This window comes from Prinia subflava, chromosome 2 (assembly GCF_021018805.1).
Source record: "Prinia subflava isolate CZ2003 ecotype Zambia chromosome 2, Cam_Psub_1.2, whole genome shotgun sequence".
Lineage (NCBI taxonomy): Eukaryota > Metazoa > Chordata > Aves > Passeriformes > Cisticolidae > Prinia > Prinia subflava.
Genome location: NC_086248.1, coordinates 16,105,235 through 16,130,102, shown reverse-complemented (window position 1 = coordinate 16,130,102; position 24,868 = coordinate 16,105,235). Strand labels below are relative to the sequence as shown.

The 24,868-nt window shown below is 37.9% G+C and overlaps 1 long non-coding RNA gene across 2 annotated transcripts in view; it reads right to left on the bottom strand.

Annotated features, from left to right (window-relative positions):
- Positions 1 to 24,868, bottom strand: part of LOC134565607 (uncharacterized) — a 123,918-nt gene that overhangs the window by 77,217 nt on the left and 21,833 nt on the right. For both annotated transcript variants that reach the window (XR_010083955.1, XR_010083954.1), the window contains exon 2: positions 5,239 to 5,315. This is a non-coding gene — a long non-coding RNA (uncharacterized LOC134565607). The remainder of the gene's footprint in view (positions 1 to 5,238; positions 5,316 to 24,868) is intronic.

The following is a 24,868-nucleotide window of genomic DNA, read 5'->3' as shown; positions in this document are numbered from 1 at the left end:
TTTACCTGGACTTCTAGTGTGGCAATACCCTTGATCTCCATGGAAATCTCAGGAAAGAAATTGTTTAAAAAAGGCTTTGTATATAGTGGTAAATTAGATCTGAATAATGTAGACAAACCCTGATGTGTTCTTTCCTTCTATTTTTGTCTGCTCTCTGGCGAAGACCAGGCACAGCTGATGACAGAGTCTGTGCAAGGTTCTATTTATTGGCGGTCAGGGTGAGGCCACCTGCCATGGGACAGACACTTCAGCCCTAGGGTTCCCTGCCAGTCAACAACAGAAACAAAGACTTCTTGGCCTTTTTGTTTGCTGGTACTGGTGTAGCTGAAAGTCTGCAGCTCTCTGGGCACATCTGAATGTGTGGCTGAGGCATATTCCCAGTGCTTCTGGTGCCCAGGTAACAAACTTAGGTCTGCCAGCCCTTTGGCCTGCTCCTGCTCCGGAACGTGATGTCATTCAGCTCTGGAGACACTGGAATTCATCTCATTATGAGAAGTATCACTACACAAGATTTTCAGATTATTAAGGCACTAGAAACCGTGATTGTTGATAAACTAGAGCTTTGAGTCATGTGCCAGATTTTCAGACCAAAAGAACAAATTTTAACTAGAGAGACTCTTCAAACAGTAGGTGGAAAACACAGGGATTTAAATCAGGAATTGAAAAATGCTAAGCAGCTTTCATCTACTTTATAGATAATGTTTTTTTCTTAATAATTAAATTTATGGAAATCAATTTAAAATTATGATTTTTTTTTTTACCAATTAGAGAAAAACAATTTTATTTTCTATATTGAGAACATTTCCAGGCTATAAAACCTAAAAAAATGTTTCATCATTACTATGTTCTGACCCACATCTCAGGCTGGAAATACCTGATTATCTTGCTGTTAACTAAAAAAGCCCATAAATTAACAAGGATCCATCCACTAGTTTTTAGTATCAATAATTGCCAGTTCATAGGTCTTTTCTTATCAGATTTAAAGACAAAAACCTGAAATTTTTCCACATCCATTTACCTACAGCATATGATGGAAATATTATTTCTTTAAAATGTAAAATAAAGACTACCAGACAGGTTATTGAAATTATGCTTCAAATCCCATGTCCTCATCAGTTTTCTTAATGAGCCTCTTAATTTAAATACATATGATTTCCAAGATACTCATGAAAATGTTTTAGTTTCTACAGGAACAGAATTATTTCCAGCTTTTGGACACATTGTTCTTCAGGAGTGTCTGTTGTGTTGCACTCATACACAAACACACTAAGAATATATCTGTTAGTCTTATAGATGACACTAGTGAGAATATCTGCTGTGATAAATAAGTATATTGTGTGTCTGTGTTTATGCATGTTTGTGTTGAAATCAGACATTATTTTCTTTTTTTGCTTCTTTTTCTTTTCAAGTGATCAGTTACTTGGAAGCTGGGTCAAAGCCCTACTTGACTGGTTTCGAGAGACAACTGCTCGGGCAAATGAAGTCAATAGGATATTTTCAAAAGCTTAAAAGAATTTATAAAGAACATTCAATTTTTTTTCTCTAGTGTCACACTGATAGAGACATATGATTAAATTGTAAAAATATTCAATGGTAAATTGTAAAAAGACTCAATGATATAATTCTCCTAGAGATATTCCTGTTAGGTAGCTACCAATGCTGAATATTGTTTCCACTTTTTCCCCTTTCATTTTCTTACACACATGTATATATTACTGCTATAAACAATATTTGCATATATGTATGCATGCCTAATTTTAGTTCATCTCTTACCACATCATATGACATGGACTTGATTTTCATGAGGTTTTACTTTGGAAAACCTCCAATCCTAGTATTCTGAATTGCTGGATACACACAATAAATAGATGTCTAAGGACTTCTAAAAAGATCTATAAACTAGGTGATGTGAGGAATTCTCTGAGTAAATGCAGGATTTAGCATGTTGGATAGTGTCATATATTGCAACATTATCTTCTTCTGCTAATGTTTGTTTACATATCAGAGATTTTTTTTTTAGTTGCATGTGCCTTAAAGGGGAGAATACTTTTATTGCTTTGCACAGTAGACCTCCACCCCCTCATTTACAGTTGCTGAGATGGAATGTGGAGATACTGACTTCAGTGATATTTGGATCAGGCTCTCAGACTGTAATTGGACACGCTGAAATCTCTGCTTAAAGTTCCTTACGGCTAATGATGCACTTCAGGGGACACAACCTAAATATGGCTTATAGGGCTTTTAGGAAAGCAGAAACTTGGATAAGAGAGCTTCTAAGACACATGCCTTTCTTGTTTCTGAACAATGTGAACATTTAATTTTTCCTACACATCTCCTCCTCTTCTACTGCCTGTCAGATAAAAAAAGGCTCACAGATGGTTTTGTGGGGGAGATAAAAGACCCTCTTTTAACCTCTACCCCACCCCCCAAATAACTGCATATCCAATGAGAATTTATCAGAAGCCTTATGTGAGTTTCAAAACTTTTGCCAAGTCCACATTTTCTGTTGTACCAAAAACCTAATTTCAGATTTCATTCTTTTAATTAACAGATCACAGATACTACTTTAATTAATTATGCTCTAAAAAATTAAATCAGCTAGATGTGGGTGCTTCCTTTTCTGCTGAGCTCAGTTGGAACTACACCAGCAGCACAAATGTTCACTGATGGAGAAGACCTGTCCACTCTTATGATGAATGGGCTCATTCTTAGAGCACTGTGTTGAGTTTAGTTGACCAGATCACTTCTAGGCTTACACAAGGGCAAGAAAATTTCCCTAAGGAGTTCTAGAGCTAAGTTCCTGTACTTAGTTCTAGTACTAAATTTAAACAATTTTAAATTCTAAATTTTACCACTGATTTCAATCAAAAGTTGAAACTGATTTCTCAGTTCCCCACAAGCACATTTCCCATCTAATGTGTATACATTTTTCTTCAAGGAAACAGTACAGATGTCAAGTTCATAATTCTGAAGGTGTTTGCCCAAATTTCATCAATGTACGACATTGCAGTGTTGTACTGCATAAGGTATAGAGAAGTCATTCTACCCTCCGGATTTTCATCCGTGCATTTTTCTTGTATTACAACAGAGCCAGGCTGATGTTTTTAATTTAATACACAGTAAGTCAAAAGTCCTTTTTTCATGAGAACACTAACATTTAGTCTTGTTCTGTGCTCATTTATCTCACTCCCAACTGTGTGTCTCAAAGTAAAGTTCAAAAATCAGAGACAAAGTGTATCCCAAACTAAGGAAGGGTATCAATAGCTGAAATAATTCTTGGCCCAGAGCAAATTAATGGAAAATCATGTGAGCACTTCAATTCATACAGAAGTTCTGAAATTGAGAACAGTAAAATAACTGTTATCATAATAAATGCAGTTTAGGTTGGAAGAGACCTCCTGAGGTCATTTGGTCCAGCTATGGCTCACAACTGGGTCAGCCAGACCAAATAGACCAGGGTCTTGTCTAGTCCAGTTTTGAAACTTCAAAGAAGGAAATCTGAAAACCTTCCTGTGGAAAGTGGGCTCTCTAGCACCAAAAGACTGTTCACGGAACTACAGTGGAAGAATCTAAGACACTGAACTCACTTTCTCCTTCTCATGTGGCCCATTGCAGTCTTTTATGTCATTTGATATTTTACTTAGAGGTTACCAGTCCTGTAGCATGCTGAGTGCACCAAATAGGTGTTTTATGAAGTCATTTGGACTGTACATGTAATGACTGCACTTATGACAAATGGACTTGATGACTTAGATGGTCTCCTGCAGGTGTCTCTTCCTAGCTGAATCTGCAGTATTAATTGCACAAGTAAACCACGGCTTGCATGAATGACAGTTTTTCATAATCTATAGCAGAATAATTTTGCATGTGAAATAACCTGCTTGTGACAACATAGGCATGTTTTGCATACATATCTTATGAGAGTTCCCTCTGAAAGATGGTCTTTGGATAACCTTTAAAGTCCTTCTGGAAATTCCTATAAATGACTTCTGTTCCAAGGCTAAATATATGCAAATGAAATAAAGAGGTCCCACCCTTCCTACAAAGTTTCGGCTTCATACATGTCAATCCAAAAATGCATTTTGTAAATCTGGTTATTAGAGAAACCACACACACACACACACACACACACACACAAAAACAAAAAACAAAAAACAAAACAAAACAAAACAAAAAACAAACACAAACACAAAACCAAAAACAAAAACAAAAAAATACAAACCAACAAACCAACAAACAAAATTTAAAAAAAAAAATCCTAAAGGTACACACCTCCTGTTCCAGTCAGCATTCTCTATGTAGGCATGTAAGAGACAAGCCTTTACCAGCTATGAAGAGCTGAAAGGATTAGGCCTAATTTGAAGGTTTGTTTGCATTCACAGTTCCATTTTCTACTATGAATTATTTAGACTGCCAAGGAATTGAGAAACAGTGTAAAAGAGGAATGTGCAAGAAATCAGGGAAGATAAATTAAGGGGATGTTATGGGGTGAGCAAAGTATTCACCAAGACCTGGACTGCTTAACCTGGTCTCCAGGTCCCCATTTCAACTTGACTTGGAAAGCATAGCTGAAAGTTTTGGTTTAGAGTGGACCATGTAGAAAGTACATAGGAATGTATGAGAGACACTACCAGGTGATGGAGGAACTCAGTAGCAAGAGGAAAGCAATAAAAGAAAATATATTCTTATGATCCTCTGCCCCACACTGAGTTACTTCATATTTTCTGAATTATGTTTAAAATATTAAGTCAGGTTTTCAAGTAAATCTTTGAGAACCTATCTGCCAAGTGAATCAGGGAAATATGGCATGGTCAGGAAGGTCCATAAAGGCTACTGCTTTGCAGCCACTCTGTCTGACAAGGGGCATAGCTCTACAGCAACCCACAAAAATGTGGGTTTGATTACTTCATGAACAGGTAGGTGGCCATGAACAAGTCACCCAGGCCCTCCACTCCCAGTTCTGCACCTGCAAGATAATAATAATACCTCACTGAGAGCTGTAAGGAAGAAAAGAAAGGTTGATTACAATGAAAGTTTTCTTTCACTTTTCGGCAGGGAAAAAATAATCAAGGTATGGTAGACAAATGTCCTTGACCCCAGGTAAAAGTTGAAAGAACAGGAAAACCTTTTTTTCATGAAAGACTTAAATTGTGAATAACATTTCTCTCCATCTCTTACCATCTCACTGAACATACCTTTCACACTCTTAACAACTTTGTGGTGACAGGCAAGCCTTACCTTTGTCTGTCCAGGGAGTGAATTCTCAGCATCATTTCCTCAGTGACCTCCACAGTGGGCCCTGTTATTTGTCACCCCTTTCAGTAGAAGAGAAAGAGAAAATGAAGTGCAAGGGTAAGATTTCAATAAACCTTTGCTTTGATGTCCAAAGAAATTCCCTAGCATGTCTCAGCTGCAGGAAAGGGCTTTCTACAATCTGGGATACAGGACAGGAAAGAAAAAGGAGGTACTCTCTCTGCACATATACCAACCTGCATTTGCACAGGGAGATGAAATGTGAGTAGTTCCACTGACTCTGTGACACAATACAGACAGCAGAGTTTTCCACAAACCTCCTACCCTTTTTCTATGGTGTAGGGTACAACAATGTTATGCTGAACCCTTTATGAGAATTCTGGTAACAGCTGTGATCTAAAAGTTTTGACTACCTCCTTCATTACCCAATCCAACACTCTCTAAAGTAAATGAAATAAATCTCTTTAGACAGGAATACTAACAGCACTGGAGGTACCAAGAGTACAGAGTGAAGCTGGCTCTGTAACACTTCCATTTCAACTCTATGTTAAATTGAGCATGCTATGCCATGTCTATAATTCCAAGTACTAAGGGTAGTTCCATTTTATAATTCAAGCTATGATCATGATATACCTCCTCAGGAAAAATTACATCAAACTTAAGTTTATATTCCACATAGGAAATATTTCATATAGCACATAAATCTTCAAAACATGATTGTGCTCTGTCTCAACTTCTTTCACTGCAGTTTTAACTACAGATGAATGGACAACAAAACAACAGGGAAATCTTGCACTAATATTTTGATTCAGAAGATTTATAAGTTATCAGAGGAAACTGAACCTGGAAGGAAAGTGCAGCTTAATAGGAAAATATATCAGCAGAATCAAGACCTATATCTCTGCAACAGTTTTTCTAACTATATGAATGTTCAGAAAGATTCTCTCCTTGTCATTACAAGCTGGGCTAATTTTTTGAATAATAATCTCTAAAACATCTGTTCTTTCTTGCATTCTGATCCCTAGTATTGTTAAAGTATGAAATGAAGGTGAATTATGAATATATCTAGAGACATAAAGTTAATCAGTAGTCTTTAATCATGGCTGAAATATTTTTCTTCAATTGTTTCAAAAATTAACAAGAAGCCTCTAAAACAAGCTATTTGATCTCCATTTTTTAAAAGTAAGGAAAAGAAAGGATGTAAAAAGACCTCATTTACTACATATTCTTTCCTCGAGGATTTTGGGGAGATTATTACTCCAAGAATAGAAATGCCAGTATACTTTTCAGAAATCCTTTTTTCTGACAAAGAGTTGCAATATCTTTTATTGATACATCTGCGGTCTTAAACTATTATCTGTTATTTAAAACATCCAGGATTTTTTCTGTAACAGCAAGATATTTTCTGAAGTGATTACATAATGTGAATTGTTTTATTCTGAACCCCCAGTAAAATGTAGACATGGCTCATGCAAATCCAGTGAAAGACAATGAACAATGATGGAGGGACTGAGTTTGTTCAGCCTGGAGAAGAAAAGACACATGGTAGTCTTATCCCCACTTTATGTGTGGGGATTAAAGAAGAAAGAGACAAAGAATTCTCATTGGTAGAGACTGAAAAGTCAAATCGGAATCAGCAGAACCTCAAAGGCAATAAATTCCATTCAAAGTTAAGAAAAAAATAATTCTCTATCTGCAATGATTCTTTCCAAACACTGGAACAAGTTGACTAGTGGGACTGTGTTGTCTCCATCCTCGGACATGCTCAAAACTCAGCTGAGCACTGCCCAAAGCAACCTACCTTAGCTGACCCGACACTGAGCAGAGGCATTATACTCTTTCTTCAGAGATCACTTCCAAAATCCTGTAATTCTGTGAAAACCTGGAGTCCATAGATTGAAGGGTCCAAAGATATTTCAGTCACTTCAATTCTTTATATCAATAAGCTGATGAGACAGAAATATGACTGAGGTAAAAATCACAAAACAGTTGAAGTTGACATGGCCCTCTGGAGAGATCTGATCCTGCTCAAGCAGGGCCACCTAGAGCTGGTTGACCAGCACTATGTCCAGACAACTTTTGAAATCTCTAGGGAGGAAGACTCCATGACCTGTCCAGCCAACTCTCATCAGGGATCAGTCACCTTCACATCCTCACAGTGATAAAGTTTTTGTTGATCTCAGATGGCACATCCTGTGTTTCAGTTTGTGCCCACTGCCTCTGGTCCTGTCACTGGGTAACACTGAAGGGCCTGGCTCCTTCCTCTTTGCACCATCATTCAAACATCCCACACAGTAATGAGATCCCCCAAGCCTTTCCTTTTCCAGAATGAACAGTTTTATCTCTCCCAGATTTTTCCTGTAGAAGAGATGAATCTGTCTCTTCGTTGTCTTTGTCACTCCTAATCAGACTCTCTCCAGATTTCCACATTTCCTCCCCTGTAGTGCGGAGCCCAGACCTTAGTGCAGTTCTCCAACTGTGGCCTCACCATCACTGAATAATGGGGAAGGGCCACTCACCTCTTCAACCTGCTGACAATGCTTCTCCTAACTCTGACACGAAATGGCAAAAAGCTTGCTCACTTCTATCTCATGTTCAGCTTGGAATTCACCTTGACCCCTTTCTGGTCGTTTCTGCTGTGCTTCTTTCAAGACAGTTGACCCAACACCCTACTGATGTGTGATTCTTCCCCTTCCCAGTTGCAGTACTTCACACTTGTTGAATTTCATGAGGTTCCTGTCAGCCAGGTGATGTTTTCAGCTGGAGATATCCCTAAAAACTATGCACAGTTGTGATTTTTTTATTATTATGATTAAACTTTACATTTAGATAGAAACGTTTTATGTTTTATGTAATATATGCTTTCCTATGAAAAAAGTAAAAGTAAACAGATAAATAGAGGAAGGAGATTATTTTTTTATTTTTCAGACATAGCCAGATAGAGTTAGGAAACATTTACTGAATCTAAAATGCATTGGCTCATTAATTATATTCTAGGTGTCACTAAATGAACATTACACTACATTAATACAAAGCACATATTGTAAATAAATATTAAAAGACACAGCAGATAAAAATTCACATCCAGCTTCCAACCCAGCCATAGACAAGATAGCCCCAAAAGCACACATCCACAGTTTATGAGTGTGTCATCTTGTGTTCTCCTCCTATGTAGATTATCTACTTGTATTAGATAAGAATTTTTAAGTTTGTCCTTCTTGTCCTCTTTCAAATTGCTTAGTTTCATGAACCTTGCGGGAATGTAATGTCCTTGAAACCTCCGTTTCTCAGTCAACTATGATTTAAAAGTAGTAATAAGCTAAAATATTAATGTATGTTACATAGTCAAAACACATTAATAAGCAGAGGGTAATGAACCAAAGGTGCTCTGAATCCTATCTCCTTAAATCTACACTCCAGAGCAATGGAGTGTATAAGATTTTCCCAGAAAGTACTACAAAGGTAAAAAAACTTGCTTACTTACTAATTCAAGCTGACACAACAAAACACAGTTGTCTCTGTAATCTGTAGCAGCAATTGTAGAACAAGCAACACTAAACATGCTTAAGCTGTAAGTAGTTGTGTTTCACAGAACTACAGATAACTTGAGGAAATCCTCCACATTGATTTAATCCTACTAATAAAGAATCTGCATAATGTTGACATTAATCGAAGCCTTATTCCAGGCTACAGTTTACTTGCCGTCATTGAAGACAGAGACAGACAGAGACAGACACTGAACCCTAATAACTGGTTTTTAGGAAAAGCAAAAATATCTGTGTCAATGACTGATATTCATTCCTCTTCTCCTCAGTAAGAATACAAATTACCTGACCTACAAGGCAGGAAATATATGCATGCTTATTCATACTTATGGCTGTAAAGGTATTAAATGAAAGATGTCTCATACTAAAACAATCACATGATGCAGATCTTCCAACTTATGCTGTTTGTTAGTAGCAGTTAATACTGGAGTCATCTGCTTCCAGTCTCTGGCAGTTTGTTAGGAACTTCTGGTATTAACATATATTTTAAAGGTTGAAAAATGTGTGATAGGTGCAGATTTGATAGATGTGTGGATAAATGTTTAGAAAAAGGAGTGAAAAATCCTAACAAAGTGAGAATGTACAAAAATCACAGGACAAAGAAAATGGCATCTTTTGCTGTGTTCTATATTTTTTCCATCTTTATTCATTCCTGCTTGTTTTTGATTTGCCTCATTCATGATTTGCCAGAAAGAGATCATATCACTAGCTGTGTGCTGACAAAGACATAGAAAATACAGATTTGACTCCAAAGAGACAAATTAGGGGCAATTATTCAGAAAGAACTATTATACAGGTATTAAGATAGGTCTGAAACATAACTTGTTAGTACAAATAGGTGTCATATTTAGTTTAAAAAGCATTTATATTCTGAAATATCTTACGCAATTTATGTAGGTTACTTGGTTATTCTTCTTACATTGCATTTTTATCTGTTTCTTTAAACCTGGACAACAATTGTGGGTCATTGCTGATAATTAATTTTTAAAAAATTATCTAGTGAAAGGAAAACAGATTTTTCTCTTTAAGTTCATGTGCTTTCTCGTGTTAAGGCTTTGGTAGGGAAAAAAATCAGAGTACTAAGTACAAAGAAACAAGACAGCAATCTGGCCTAAGATTTCTTTTCATGACTGTGTGATTGAGGGAACTTACAAGGCAGGTAAGACTCTGCTCCAGTTTTATAGCTATGGGATTTGAAAATTGCAAGGCTGCTTAATAGAGAAAGCTAAAGGCACCCCTGTAAGGATTTAAATGGAAGTCTCATCTGTTCTACAGAAACACACCTTTCTTACTACTGTGATTTTGATCACCTGCTGTTCTCCAATTAAACTATGAACAAGTAAAAAAGGAATGCAATATATTTGCATGTGAAATGCAGCATCGTAGCAATCAGAGGTTTTTTAAGAGAAGATCAATTTGGGAAGAACAATGTGTGTCTATAATGTGCAGCAAAGATTTCTTTATTCTTCTGAATTGAGAAAACAAAATGCTGGGAGCTGTATTTTTTTTAATGGAAGAATTTTAGGATGATTTGCCACCCACCTGGGACTCTGAGTGGCAGAGTAAGTGGAAAGTAGAGAAATATGGCATGTATTAGAAGTAGCTTAAAGAACTATTGATGAAAAGGACTAGCTCAGAAGTTAGAAAATACAGGTTATATTCTTGGTTTACTATCTATTTAGTGTGGAATGAGAAATGGTATTTTATGTCTGTGGCTCAGTTCTATCTGCATAATAAGGGGTTTCTTTGTTTTGCAAGGTACTTTGGTCTGAATGTGCAAGGTCACAGGTACTGATCTATTTCAGTGGTTTATAGAGAAGTTGCACTGTTCTCAATACACACCTGCTTTGCTTCACAAGTTGAACATTTTACATCCACAGAACTCAGAAAGGTAGAAAGAGGGGCATGGAAATAATTTGTTGTTACAGGAGATGGAACTAAGCTGCAAGGAAGTGAGGTGACTGCCAGCAGCAATCTCACACAGCAGCAGGGCGGTCAAAAATGGCAGCTGGATCTGCTGGTATCCAGTAAAGACCCCTCTACTTTAGATCATATCTCTGTCATGCAATAATAATGTAGCTGTAACACAAGTTACTGCACATATCGGGCCTGTTTTCTTTTGGATAACATGATTATCTGGGCTTTCAGTGCTGCAGTTCACAAAAAATAAACCTTCAAAAAGCAGAGACATTTGCATAAAAAGTTTATAGCAGGACGGGAAATAAACATAGCATTTAAGGTTCCCAAAAACTGTGAGATGAAAGGAAGATATCAGGGTACTGTATGGTTTAAGGCAGGGAAGGGGATGCAGGAAAGAGGACAAAGAAATGTGGGAGGTAAGGGAATAAAAAGTGGAGATGGGGCAAGAGGGGCAAAAATAGGGGGAAAAAAGGAGGTGGCTGCAAAACTGCTGACCAGATTCCAGCAGTGCATCTTTAAACACCCAAGAACTAATGAAAAAATTGTATCGTTTTAAGTAATCTAGTGATTTACATCCTCACGCCTTAAAGTCAGTGAGAATTTTACCATTGATTTCAAAAGAATTTTATCAGAGTTTTTGCAGAATGCAATAATATTGTATTTCTACTCACAGGAACAACAACTTCTTCTGAAGTAATATTTTCAGTTGTATCTGGTTAAAGATCCTCCAATAATCTATGACCCATCAACAAATTACAGGTTTTTCAAAAGTCTGATGTTTCAATCATAGAATCATTGTACAGTTTGAATTGGAAGGGGACTTTGAAGATCATCTTGTTCTGACCCTCCTTCCATGGGCAGGGACATCTTCCACTAGACCAGGTTGCTCAGAGCCCCATCCAACCTGGCCTTGAAAACCTCCAGGGATGGAGCATCCACAGCTTCTCTGAGAAACCTGTTCCTGAACATCATCACCCTCACAGTAAAGAATTTCTTCCAAGTATCTGATCTAAAACTACTTTTTTTTTTTTTTTTTAAATAGACTTATCCTTGTAGATGCTGTCACTAGATGCTCTTGTAAATATTCTTACCCTATCTTTCCTGTAAGTCCCCTTTAGGTACTGGAATGCTACAATTAGGTCACCCCAAAGCCTTCTCTTTTCCAGGCTGAACAAAGCTTCAAACTTCTCAAAGCATTCCCTCACAGGAGAGGTGCTTCTCCCCCTAATCAGCTTGGTATCCTGTTCAGGACTCACTCCAACAGCTCCATGTCCTTCCTGTGCTGGGGCCCCAGAGCTGATGCAGCCCTGCAGGTGGGCTCTCACCAGGGCAGGGCAGAGGGGCAGAATCCCCTCCTTCACCTCTGCCCATGCTGCCTTTGATGCAGCCCAGGACACTTTTGGCTCTCTGGGCTGTGAGAGCACAGGGCTGGGTCATGTCCAGCCTCTCACCCCCCCTGCACCCCCAAATCCTTCTGAGCAGGGCTGCTCTGGATCTGTTCATCCCCAGCCTGTGGTAATACCAGGGGTTGCCTTGACCCAAGTGAAGTACTTTATACTTGGTCATTACTCCCATGGGCCCATTTCTTGAGCTTGTCCAGGTCCCTCTGGATGGCATCCCACCCTTCAGGTGTGTCACTGCACCACTCAGCTTGGTGTCATCTGCAAAACTGCTAAGGGTGCACATAATTCCTCTCTCTGTGTCATTAATGAAGATTCTAAGTAGCACTTGTTATGCAATGGTATTTCAGTCATACATGTCTATTCTGAGAAATACAATTCTGAATGTAAAATTGTCATTTTTTAGAGGAAAATTCAATTTTTACTTCTAAATTGCTTTTTAAAAGTGATTTGGTCAACCATGAATTACATATTCAGCATTTCATTTACAGAGAATTTTCAGAGATTTATTTTCTTCTTTGTTTTCATTTTCAGAGAAGAAAAAATATTGCAGAGCCAAATAACTTTGTAGCCTTACATAAGAAAGACATATTTTAGCCAGTCGAAACCACACCACCTTCTGCTTCTGTTGATATAGTACCTATGCAGGATTTTTTCTTGGTTCTTATTTACTACATTCATAATATTGTTGGATTCCCAGGACAGCCAAGATAGTGACATTTTACAGTGAAACACAGCTTAATCTGCATACCATCGTTGAAAAACTGACACCCACCATAAAATATCGCAAGCCATCCTTGTCTGAGTCTGCATTTCTGGTTTTGTTCTGTTGAAAAGCACATGGTGTCTGCAGCACCCACTGGAAAACTGCATTTATTTTGCTCAGGTAAAATTGGTTGTATTTCAAGGTTCTAAACCTAGTTAAATATTTTTCCATGCATTACTTTATTTGGAACAATTCAATTCTTGGTAAGTTAATAGGGTCATATTGCATACAAACATAAAATAATACAGGTTTATTTTGTTACATTTTCAGGCAGAGAGGTATTTCTTCTTTTTCAAGATTAAAATTAATTGTTCAAGGAAAACAGTTTTGTCTTCTTTCAAAGACAAAAACGTAGTTCATAGAACACACTTATAGGAAACATTCAGGACTGTTACTATCGCTACTATGTAAATATACAGAGCATACAGATGAGAGAGTAAGTGGTGGGTGAAGATACTCAAGGAATTGTAGATATCCTTTTTGAAGGTTCAAGAAAATTGCGTTGAGAAATAAGTGGCAAACAGGACATTAAATATTAACCTAAATGCAAACTTCCTGTATGAGTTGTTATGCCACATATAAAACTTTCTGGTGCCATTGCAGGGTCCAGCTACTACATTCCTTATCCTGCAGTCTGTCTTAAAATAAGATGATTGATTTTTTGAGTCTTGCCCTTGTCATCATTCTTTGTGCTATTGGCCTGGTTCCTGCAGTGCCAAAAGAGCTGCTCTAGCACCAGGCTAAGGGCCACTTTGTGTAGGAAGTATTTTCATCTCTCCTCTGCATTGTTCTCATTCCTGATCCACAGTCCCAGAGGTGTGGTGTTCCAAGTCCTTTCAGCCTGAGCTGTGGGTTTAAATTCCCAGAGGCTAAACCAGTCTTAGACCTGTGCTTCCCCACCTGTGCCTATGGTGAAAATGGGGCAGTACCTCAACACATTGCTGAGTGAAGTGGTGTGTGCAATGCAGGAGAATGTTTCCACAAGCCCTTCCTTCTCTATAACCTTTGATAGTTTTGCTAATTTTAAATAAGCTTCCACTAGCAGAGAAACAGTAAAGCTGTCATTACAGGACTGTTTGTATGATATGCATTTCAGTCTTCCTTAGAAATAAATGGAGAGACAACAGCATAATGGCTTATCTGTTAAAACAATTCTTTGGCTGGAGCTTTTGGGAAGTTTATCTGTAGATGTCCATATAAAGAAAACTTCAGACAGCACCTATTTTCTCTTTACTCTTTATTCAGAGATCCATCCACTCGCTGTAACCTACCTCTTTCCATACACGCAAGCATTTGGCATAGTGAATCCTTTCATTAAAATGAATTAAGCATGTTCTGTGCTTTTGGGTTTTTTAACCTTTTCTTTAAATTTTGGGGGCAGAAGAGGGTGTCTTTTCCAAGTATCTTTTGTACTAAAGTAAAATTTCTTACTGAAGATTTGAAGAAGGAAGAATAATTTTAGGTCTCAGTCTGCTCATTGTTGTCCATGTTTTTTCTAGCCATGACATCATAATTGCTCACTGCTTCAACATAAATACACTGCAGAAAGTAATACCAAACACAGAGATGCAGTAATGTAAGACCGTACTAAGGTATGACCATTTCAATTGAGACTGCTGTCTCATCAGGCATAATGTTGTCACCATCAGCAGCCAACAGAGCCTGAGAAAGAACTGAAGAGGGTAAATGTGGGCTCATGTTTAATTTTACACCTTGCAGTACCAAGACTTTCAAAGACTGAAGGCAGGAGTTGCTTTGTGTTTAACTGTTCTGATGAATTTGTCTAATTATTATTTTAACCCAGGCACTTCACTTCCATTTATTATATATTATTTATTAAAAACATGTTCAGAGTAACTTTTTAGGAAGTCTAGGAACTTCTAAGCAAATGCACACTGAAATTTTAAGCATATGCACACTGAAAGAAGAGAACTTGCCAGAATTCAGCTCTGGATCACACGCCTACACTGTGGCTTAACTCCTGTTCCTGCACCATTCCTTATCCACAGCACTGTTTTGTAGACAGTCATAAAGAAGCAGGTCTCCCAAATTCCAGACAGGCTCCCTCCTCTCCACCCCCTGACTTTACCACACCTACTTCTCTAGCTTCTTGTAATGTCATGCTGGATTACATCCTTGTGAAATATCATGAGCTAGGTTTGGATAGAGGTTTTTCAGCACCAGTTGCTTTTGCCACTGGATGAAATACAGCAGTAAGAAATCAAGGCAGCAGAAACAATATGCATACACATAGGCATGTGTCTGCATTCCCCTAGGAGAGCATTAATAGATGGGCTCAGTGCTTGGATGTGCCAGACTGGAAAAATTAACTACAGGTCACCTAAGCAATATTTATATTGAATGTCATGATTAAACTTTGCCTTTCTCAGAAAATTAGCTTTCCTCTGAGCATCAAAAACAAGCGGACACGCTGCATTTTCCTGATTTTCTTCTCCTTGAAAGCCTAAACTTTCAAAACCAGAAATATTTTGACTATATAGGAAGGTCCTGTGTTGATATTAACACTTATGAAGTGTTTGTTTCCTTTATTTCACTGTATAAGCTTTATTTATATTTTTTCATCTCATTTTTTGTCACTTTAATTACTTTCTTTTTACTACTGAGACACAACACTGTCAGACTTTTCAGGAAATTATGGAACTGAAGAACCCACACAGGCAGCCACTTGCATTTATTTAGGGGTGGGTGTGAGGGCATAAGGACATGGAAGAGAGGAGAAAATTGCAATTCATAAAATGTATGACAAATTAAAAAATCTTAAATTTTAATTGAAAATTTGATATTGTGTGTTTTTTAGAACATATAATAATTTCGCATCACTTGGCCCTACGAGCAGTGACCCCAACAGTTCTATTTGATGTTGTCATGGCATAACACAGTACTTTTAAGGAAGATAATGGACACAGGATAATTACCAACACAAGTACACTCACAGCAAGGCTAATGTTCTCCCCGTTCTTTAACAAGCAGCTCCTCATCCTCCTTTCAAACACTACAATTCTTTACTGTAGGCTTTAGACGTGAGGGGCCACATATAAAGGATTCATCAGGAAGCTTGCCAAAGTATTGTAATGGAGGTAAAAGCTTAATTGCCTCACAGGTGAATGCCTCTAGTATGGATCTAAGCTGCAATGTCTTTAAAAGAACTCAATCAGTTGTTTTAATGCCATTATGTTTCAAATTTTAAGTGCAGACACTTAAGGAAAAGAATTCCCCAGTTCAGGTCTATCTAGTAGCTCTTTATATTTGAATGACTGACACCTGTTAACATAATAAGGTAATTAGTTTACTTTGAATTATTAAGGGAAAGATTTGAAATGATAAAAGCTGTAACAGAGCTGGAGGGTTTTATTATTTCTTCTCTTTCTTTTCTGGTTTAGCTGAAAACATAAAGAGCGAATACACAGAAACATATGGTTCCAACCTTCTTGAAGATTGGCCTGTGGGGGATTTTTCCAGGTTTGTGAAGTCAGCTCCAGAGTGATGTTATCCATTTTCAAACATTTTCTTTCCCTGTTTAGCATTTTGAGTTTTCACAGACTTCTTATTCTCCCTGGTTTTGATAGGAATCAGTCATTGATTTATTGAATTATTTTAAGAAAAGATCATTCTACTGGTATTTTCACTTTGACCAAAACTGGGACAATACTGTGGTTCTCATAAGGAGAAGACCTATTCTCATGAGATTTCCGACCTGATTTTCATAACAAAGGAGTTACTGAAAAACTTTTTTGTGTTGCCTGAACCAAATCTTTAGAGATTCACCTCCTAGTAGAAGCATTTTGCTTTTAACAATTTCCCACTGCTATGTATAGTGAAGACAGTCTCTGTGCATTAAGAGCAGCTTGCAATACAATGGGGTTTGAGAGCCAGTAGCATCCCAAGCTTTGAAGCACCTGGCATAATAATGGATGTGCTGATGGATGACCTGATGTGTTACACAGACAGAATATAGCCTATCAGCATTGTACTGATGGATTCTTTCCAGTACCTAAAGGAGAAGATTTTGAAAGGAAGACCTATTTCAGCTTCAAGGGAAAAACAATAGGGATGCAGAGCTGTGGGAGAATGATGTATTGCTAGTCTATAGTTCTTCTTCTAGGTACAGCTGTCAGAGTTTGAATGCTTCCTCTTCTCAAGTAAGCATTTTTAAAGGTTAATGAGATGGAAGGCAAGAGGACATGAGCTCACGATGTGCACTTCCAGACCAGAGAGCCAGACACATCCTGGGCTGCGTCAAAGGTCAGGCAAGGTTGCTGTGTCCCTCTACTCTGTTCTCCTGTGACCACACCTGGAGTGGTGAGTCCAGCTCTGGCCACCCCAGCACAGAAAGGACATGGACCTGTTGGAGCGAGTCCAGAGGAGGTCATCAGTTTGGTCATAGGGATGGAGCACCTCTCCTATGGGGAAAAGCTGAGGCAACTGGGTTTGTTCAGCCTGGAAAAGAGAAGGCTTTAGGGTGACTAATTTCAGTGACCTAATTACAGTTCCTAGTGGGAACTTACAGGAAAGACAGGGCAAGAATATTTACAAGAGCATCTAGTGACAGGATCAGGGGGAACGGCTTCAAAGTGAGAGAGACTAGGTTTAGATTAGATACGTGGAAGAAATTCTTTACTGTGAGGGTGATGAGATTCAGGAACAGATTTCCCAGTGAAGCTGTGGATGCTCCATCCCTGGAGGTTTTCAAGGCCAGGTTGGATGGGGCTCTGAGCAACCTGGTCTAGTGGAAGGTGTCCCTGCCTGTGGCAGGAGGGTTGGAAGTACATGATCTTCAAGGTCTCTTTCTACCCAAGCCATTCTACAATTCTTTGATTCTGTGATTCTGAGACTGATATTATACTAGGCAGTCTTAGAAGCATGATTATATTGTGCAGAAAAGTAGTAGGTAACAGTTGCTCTGTTGCAATTTATCAATGTTAAATAGGGATGAAGCCAACATATTATAGTAGATATGTCAACGTAACTTTCAGTTTGGAGATTTAAAAATACAAACCACAGAATTCCTTGTGAAACATGACCAGACCTAGCATAGCATAAATGGAAGAGCATTGTTGCTATTTCCGTTGTGTTTCTCAGTAAGCTACATCTATGATGTAAATTGCAAAAATTTCAGATAACATTTCTGAGGAACTTGATACAAATTTCTATTTGGCACCTTGAGAAAAAGCAAATACACAAACCCTTGCAGGTGAAGCATGTGATAACCACTAGCTGCAGTCTAGACTCCACGTGTCACAGGGCACTTTTCTACACCAGCAGGTTCAGACAAGCTCCCTCTGATGGCAGCCCAGCTGGTCTGACAGTTCTAATCTGGTAATTACAAAAAAAATCTTATGCCCAGGTGGTTAGCATTTTTAAAGATACATTATGCAAGTTTGGACATTAGCTACACCAGAAATCATAGGCAAGACTGAAAGTGATGCCAGAGTGTGTCCAACTGCCTCCATCAACACAAAAGCCTCCCTACTTCATTTTCTTTGATGATTTTCTAAGTTAACTAAACTGCAAAGTGCCATTACTTCTCTAAGTGTAAAAAGGGAAAGATTTGTAATTCTCTGTCTCACAGATATGCTAAGAATCTTGATCAATGCAAATTCCATGTAAAGGGAAATTCAAAAGGTGCAATGTGTTGTTTGTTCTCAGAAGGACACAGCACTGAAACTGCTCCATATCAGCTTTTACATAAGGTAAAATGTCATGAAAATTCTGATTCTGTAAATAGTAGTGTATTTACTAGTGTACTTGGAGAGGGTAAAGACAAGACAAGCTCTTGGAAGGAAGGGAAATAGTTACATTCCTGGTAACCACATCACTGCTGTTTTCTTAAGAATTTCACCGTTCTGATTAGAACTATCCACAGAGTACTTATAACAAAGGGGAGCCCACATGGTGTATGACAGTTATTTAACTCATCTTGGAATCAGACCCTCAGGATTATGTTTCTGGCTTTAGGTGACAGAAACAAGTAAACCATGATTAGAGGCAGTTATGTAAGAAAAAATCTCTGTGTGACAAGGGAAAGGATACCGCATTGCTATAGTCACAGACACAGGTGACACCAATTGTATCAAGGTCTTAAAAAGTCATTGTCAATTATAAACACATCCCTCTAATTTGCACTTCAGAGACTTATCAATGACAAAAGAAGCTCTGAGCATGACTAATTGTATAAACACTTATATTTTTGTGTGGCAATCTGAAGAGGAAAGATGATCTTTTCTGCTTAGGCTCAAAATAGCAACCATGTACTTCACCCAGAAAACAAATTAAAAAAGAAAGAGTGATCCACCTCAATAAAGAACAATATAGAGAGCACTTCACTTGCCAAGCTTGTTGTTCTGTATGGATTCACAGGACCATATACAGGCAGCTTTCAGTGTGGTGTTTCCTTACTGCACAGATTACTGGGATTGCAGGCCTGATAGCCTTCCTGCCCCCCCTGCCCTTTTACATGACAGAAAGACTCAGGTACTGCCTGAGTGAAGGTCAGTGGCAAGTAAAGAAGCATATGCAGTGCTAAAGCCTCATCTACTAACAAGGGTACAGGCTTGCTCTCTTTTATGCCAGATGCATCATGGCAAGAGAACTGAAAATGCACCCAGAGGCTGACATGAACCAGAAGGACAACATGAACTGGACCTACCAGCTGTAATCTTGGAAAAAAAGTTAGCACACAGACATTATGCTGGCTCTAGAATTTCTCACAAGGGATGCTCCATTAGATAGTATACTTATTTGAAACTCAGATTGCATTGCTAGTGTTAGGTACTGCACTGACAGCTGGTAAGGAGCCTGAAACTTTTGTTGAGGGAGAAAGAAGCCATGGAAAAGTCTTACCACATAAAATGGGATGTTTTTTTCACAGCAAGTTTGAGGTCTATATCAGTAAGTTACACCATCATATTTCAAATAGAGAATGTGAGAGCGTGGCATACAGTCTTGTTCAAGAGATAAACATTTATTGTGGTTAACTGCAGCATGCGAATCAGCACAAGGATTTGTTTTTCGTGCTCACAGAGCATAAGCTTTTCCATGGCTTCACTGAAAAGGAAAATTTTGACAGTGAGTTACCACCCAGAATGGGTGAGCAAATCAGAATCTTGATTTTAATTGTCTAAATCCATAGATTTTGTATCCTTTAGTCAATCATAAGACTTCTAAACTGGTTTCCTGCCTCATATGTTCTCAGTGAAAAATTTCCCCAACTTTTTTTTTTCTCTTTTATTTGGTAGTTTCTAAAACTGCAGCTCTCAAACCAGTCCATCAGGACTAGGCATAAAATAATGAAAAACAAGCTTCCCAGCCCAGGGAGCTTGGTCACAAACAGTGCTTTGGTGAAAGATTTCCTCTTTTTCACAGCCTTCATAGCCAGAAAGACTTTTGACCTCCAATGCACTCTTAAAAGGAACATTCATCCAGTGAATGAATGCTGGGGAAAGTTGCTCTGAGCCACTGAGCAAGTGATCCATCACATGGGATCATTGCTCTCACACTTGCCTGGAATTCACTGCGGAGTTCCAGGAGGAGATTTCAGAAGAAACCTTATGCCACCACTGATCAGAATCAATCATGTTATTAATTAACATTTGGATTTTAGGGGATGTTTTTGTTTTACACACACCCAAGTATTTAATCCTTCTGCTTTAAGCTTCACTTTAGAAAATTAAAGGATAGTTCTCAAGCTGAATACTGGTAAAACCAAGAGCTGCAGGGACTCTCAACTTGCATTCAAACATCAAAGCATTTTCCAGAAAATCACCAGCACAGTAGGCTTCAATTCTATGTCTAATATTTGCACATTCTGGTTGTGAGTTGTTTTCTGCCTGTCCTTGTTGGATATCTGACCCCACAGAATAAATGTGTGCCAAGGATTGTTATCCTTAGGCCAAAGGGCACCAACAGGTGTCATCTACATCACATCACACTCAGTCCAAAATCCTTGGCTATGCAGGAGGTTTTAGGACAAGGTTACAATTTACAAGGTTACAAGGCACATTTTTCAGTTTAGGAGTCTGAAACAAAGCAAGAAGCATGTCACAGAACATCACAGTGAGATATTTTCATGGCACAAAACAAGGGAATTATATGTAAGTAGAAACATAATATTTGTTACATGTTGCAAGAAGACATGGAGTTTGAATACACACACACACGTCTGCACACACACAGCCTTCACAGATATTGATGGAGATGGAGAGATATATAGAATATAGAGAGAAAAATCCAGGCCTATTTGTTGTACCTTTGGGACACAGTCTGCGGGACATGTTATGCACCAAATTGTGTCCAGACAATGTCTAGATCACTAAACTGTTGCTCTGCATATAAACATGACAGGAAATACTCAGTATGGACAAGCAGTTGTTCAGTGCTTAAGTTTATGCTCTGCTCCTGCTTTATTTGGCAGCAGAGAAATGTCTCTCATATGATGTTTGTTGCATGTGGTATAGTGTTTTCAATCTTTGTGCTTCCAATCACAGTAGTGAAGTTTGTGCTTTTTCCACAAGAATTCCAGCTATGTTGTTCACACCATGAAGTGTCCATGCTATTTGAACAGCCTTGGACTATTTAGCTCTGAGGGCATAACCTGTGAGGCATACCTGGGCACCTATAGGTCTCTTACAGACTTGAAATGTTATTTAAAGGACTATGACATGAAGAGGATTGATCAATACTTACACAGCAGTTTGGGATCCCCATCTCTTACCTTGCATTATATACCCAGACAAGAATTAATATTAGGTTTTAGCTGTCAAAATAGTCCTGCCTTTTAGCTATGGATATTAATGAATTTGAAATGCACAAACTGAATACTTGGTTATTAGGAATATAAATGTATACCTATAGACCAAAAAAGAAACATGTACAGAAATAGAAATAAGAGATTACATTGCTAATGCCTGTGAAACCAGTTTTAAGAACAAAGCTAGTATATGTTTTACTGATACTAAAGGTTACATTTTCTTTAGCCAGCTATTATTACTTAAAACATTCCCTTGAAAAGTTAATTTTCCATTTTTTTTTAACCAAGAGAATATCAAGCGCCATTGGAGAAACATATTACCTGGCACTGATAGGGTTTTAAAAAGAAGCAGACAGTGTTACTAATAGCCCTATTCTGGTCCCATAGATAAGGAACATTTTAATGCTTTACTTTGTAGGAATTGAAATTTCTCATCTTTATTTAAGATAAAATGTCACTGGTTACTGAAAGTACATGTGAGCTTTTAGTTTAACAAATGGAGTGGGGTGCACTATAGAGTTTCCAGTATCCAATTTATTTTTAGTAAATTTTAGCCAACAGCTATGTTTCCTGTTGTGTTCTTGCTGCCTTAATAATCTATGTACCAAATATGTAGCTTCAACACATAGCTGGAAACAGGTACTGCAGTGCTATAGAATGTATTTCCTCCTAACATCAGTATCTGCTTCAGCAAATTAAAGACAATTCTCAGATCTGCCAAGCTGAATCTAACCTCACGAGTACATTCAGTGTACCACACTGTGACGTGATCCTGTGTGATATATCTGACATATCAGCTTTTGTCTGAAATAGCAGAGAAGAAAGACCATGTAACACATTGGAGAGCTGAGATCCAACAACACCGTCCCCTATGGTTAAATACCAGCAGTGGTCACCAGAGGCTTTTTTGACATTATTCTGTCCTCCAGACTTTCACTATTGTATCATTGAAGTCTACTCATTTCCTTTGTAAATCAAGAGTAGCCCCAACAGGATTACCATTGAGAGGTCTCTATCTGTGTGGCATGGATTTTCAAACAAGCAAAGGCAGTATTGAACAGGTCCTAGTTTTTCTAACACTTTAATTGTCAAAAATTATTCCCCAGAAGACACCCCAAATTCTCTTTAGTACCTATATATCTATACACTTACTATAACCCTGAAATGATTACAATAACCAACCCATTCCTGGACTCTATAGATGCAATATTCCTGAACTGCTCTTTTCAAACACACTCATGTTAGACAACACCCAGAACAGCATTTAGCTAGTCTGACTATCACTACTGACAAAGACGGAGTGAGTCTTCTGAAGAAAAGAAACCAAAAAACCTGTAGATCCAGGACCAAATAACTGAAAAATCTTAATGTTAGTCAAAGAAAACACCTACTTTTCCAGTAAAGCCATCGGACTATATAAGAAGCTATGTCAAATATTCCTCATTGCAAAAAGGGAAGACTCACCCATTGGAGAATTCTTTCTTATCATTCAATATTCCTCTCTGTTGGAATGGAGAGAACAGATTCAATGTCTTTTTGATTGCAACAAAAGATCTTTTTTGTCAATGAATATAGAAAAAAATTCTTACAGAGAATTCAGATGTAATTCTGAGATAATCCCATGTCCAATGTCACCCTAGCAGCCTGAAGAACTGAATCTATGACCATGGTCATCAAACAATATTCCGATATCTCATCCTTACACTATTTTTTACTTTACCTCTTCAAGATTTTTTTGGAATATTTTTCACTTGTTGTCTTCAGATGATTAAATGTAAATTTTGAACACTCTTGGAATAATAACAAGCAGAAAAAAAAACATTCATTCACCAAAGGATAGAGGCTTATTACATTAGGTTATTTTTTGGAGAGAAAGCCCTGCAAAGTCATAATTTCAGTTTAAACACTGAAAGTAATTTGATTTTAGTCACTGAAACTGCTTTTTACTTATTGTTTAGACACTTAAAAAAAAAAAAAAACCCACCTGAAATGCAACAAGATTTTTAAGGACTGAAAATTTTATCATGTTCCATGTCACTGCTGTAATACATATTTCTTCCTTTACTTTCTTTCAGATTTTAGGAAGATCTGTTCTCCAGCCTGGTCAATATATGAAAATTTATTACTAAAGAAATACTTCTTAATGCATACAAATCTGTATTTAGATAGGGGTGATAAATCAAGAAGATCCGATACAATTTTGTGTTGAAAGACACGATTTTTTGCTATAATCACCTATACAATCTCTTCTATACCTGCACAAGAATTTACTGAAAGCTGCTTATAAATGTCATGTATATTATAATGGCTTATAAATAACAAAGTGTGAGAAAAATGATGTGGGAATCAAAATAGTATAAACAGATTTTTTTAAAATTGTGCAGTATTTTATTGGTAAATATTTCCCATAACTCATCTCACTGTAATTTTGTGTTGTATTTCAAATCCAGCTATTCCTAAATATATGTATCAATCCATATTGCTGACACTTTGCTTCTTTTGGCCTGCCAGCAGATTACATCCTCACCATGGTTTCACCACTGGCAGGAAGCCTAGGAGAGAAGTTTGCAGATGGAAAGGGATGAAGAAATTCCCAAATAATCTGTTCCATTATGGTCAGGCTCTTATACCATGCCCACCAACCTCTGCATTAGGGACCTTGCTGAGCTGATACATAGTGGCCCTGCTTGCAAAGCACAAACTTTTTGGGTCTAGAAAATGATGGATGAACATTAGGTTTTGGTTCAGTTACAGGTTTGGGAAAAAATAAGAGCAGCTCTCATTTTATCAGAATAATTCACCCATCCCTAATATAGAGCTGGCAAGGTATTTTTTGCAACTTTAGAATACTGTTGCATAAGCATAGTGACTAAATGATAAATGTCTCTAATGGGGATGGAGTAATGGACTTGAACTACTGTAGACAACTCTGCTGGAGCTGCTGTTCATCACTCACAGTACTGCTCACTTCAACTTTGTAGGGTACTAGAAAGACAGACACTCTTCTCCCACCCACCCAGCCCTGCCCCATGCTTCCTGAAATGTTGTTATAGGGAACACTGTCATTACAACAGGACACACACAGACTAGAGATCCATACTAAAGAGCTGCATTTGAATTTACCCCATCACCCTGAGCTACTCGTGCTAACCTGAACATTTTTTGTCCACAGTTTATTGACATTCTACACTAAAATTACTTGTAAAAAAAAGACTTG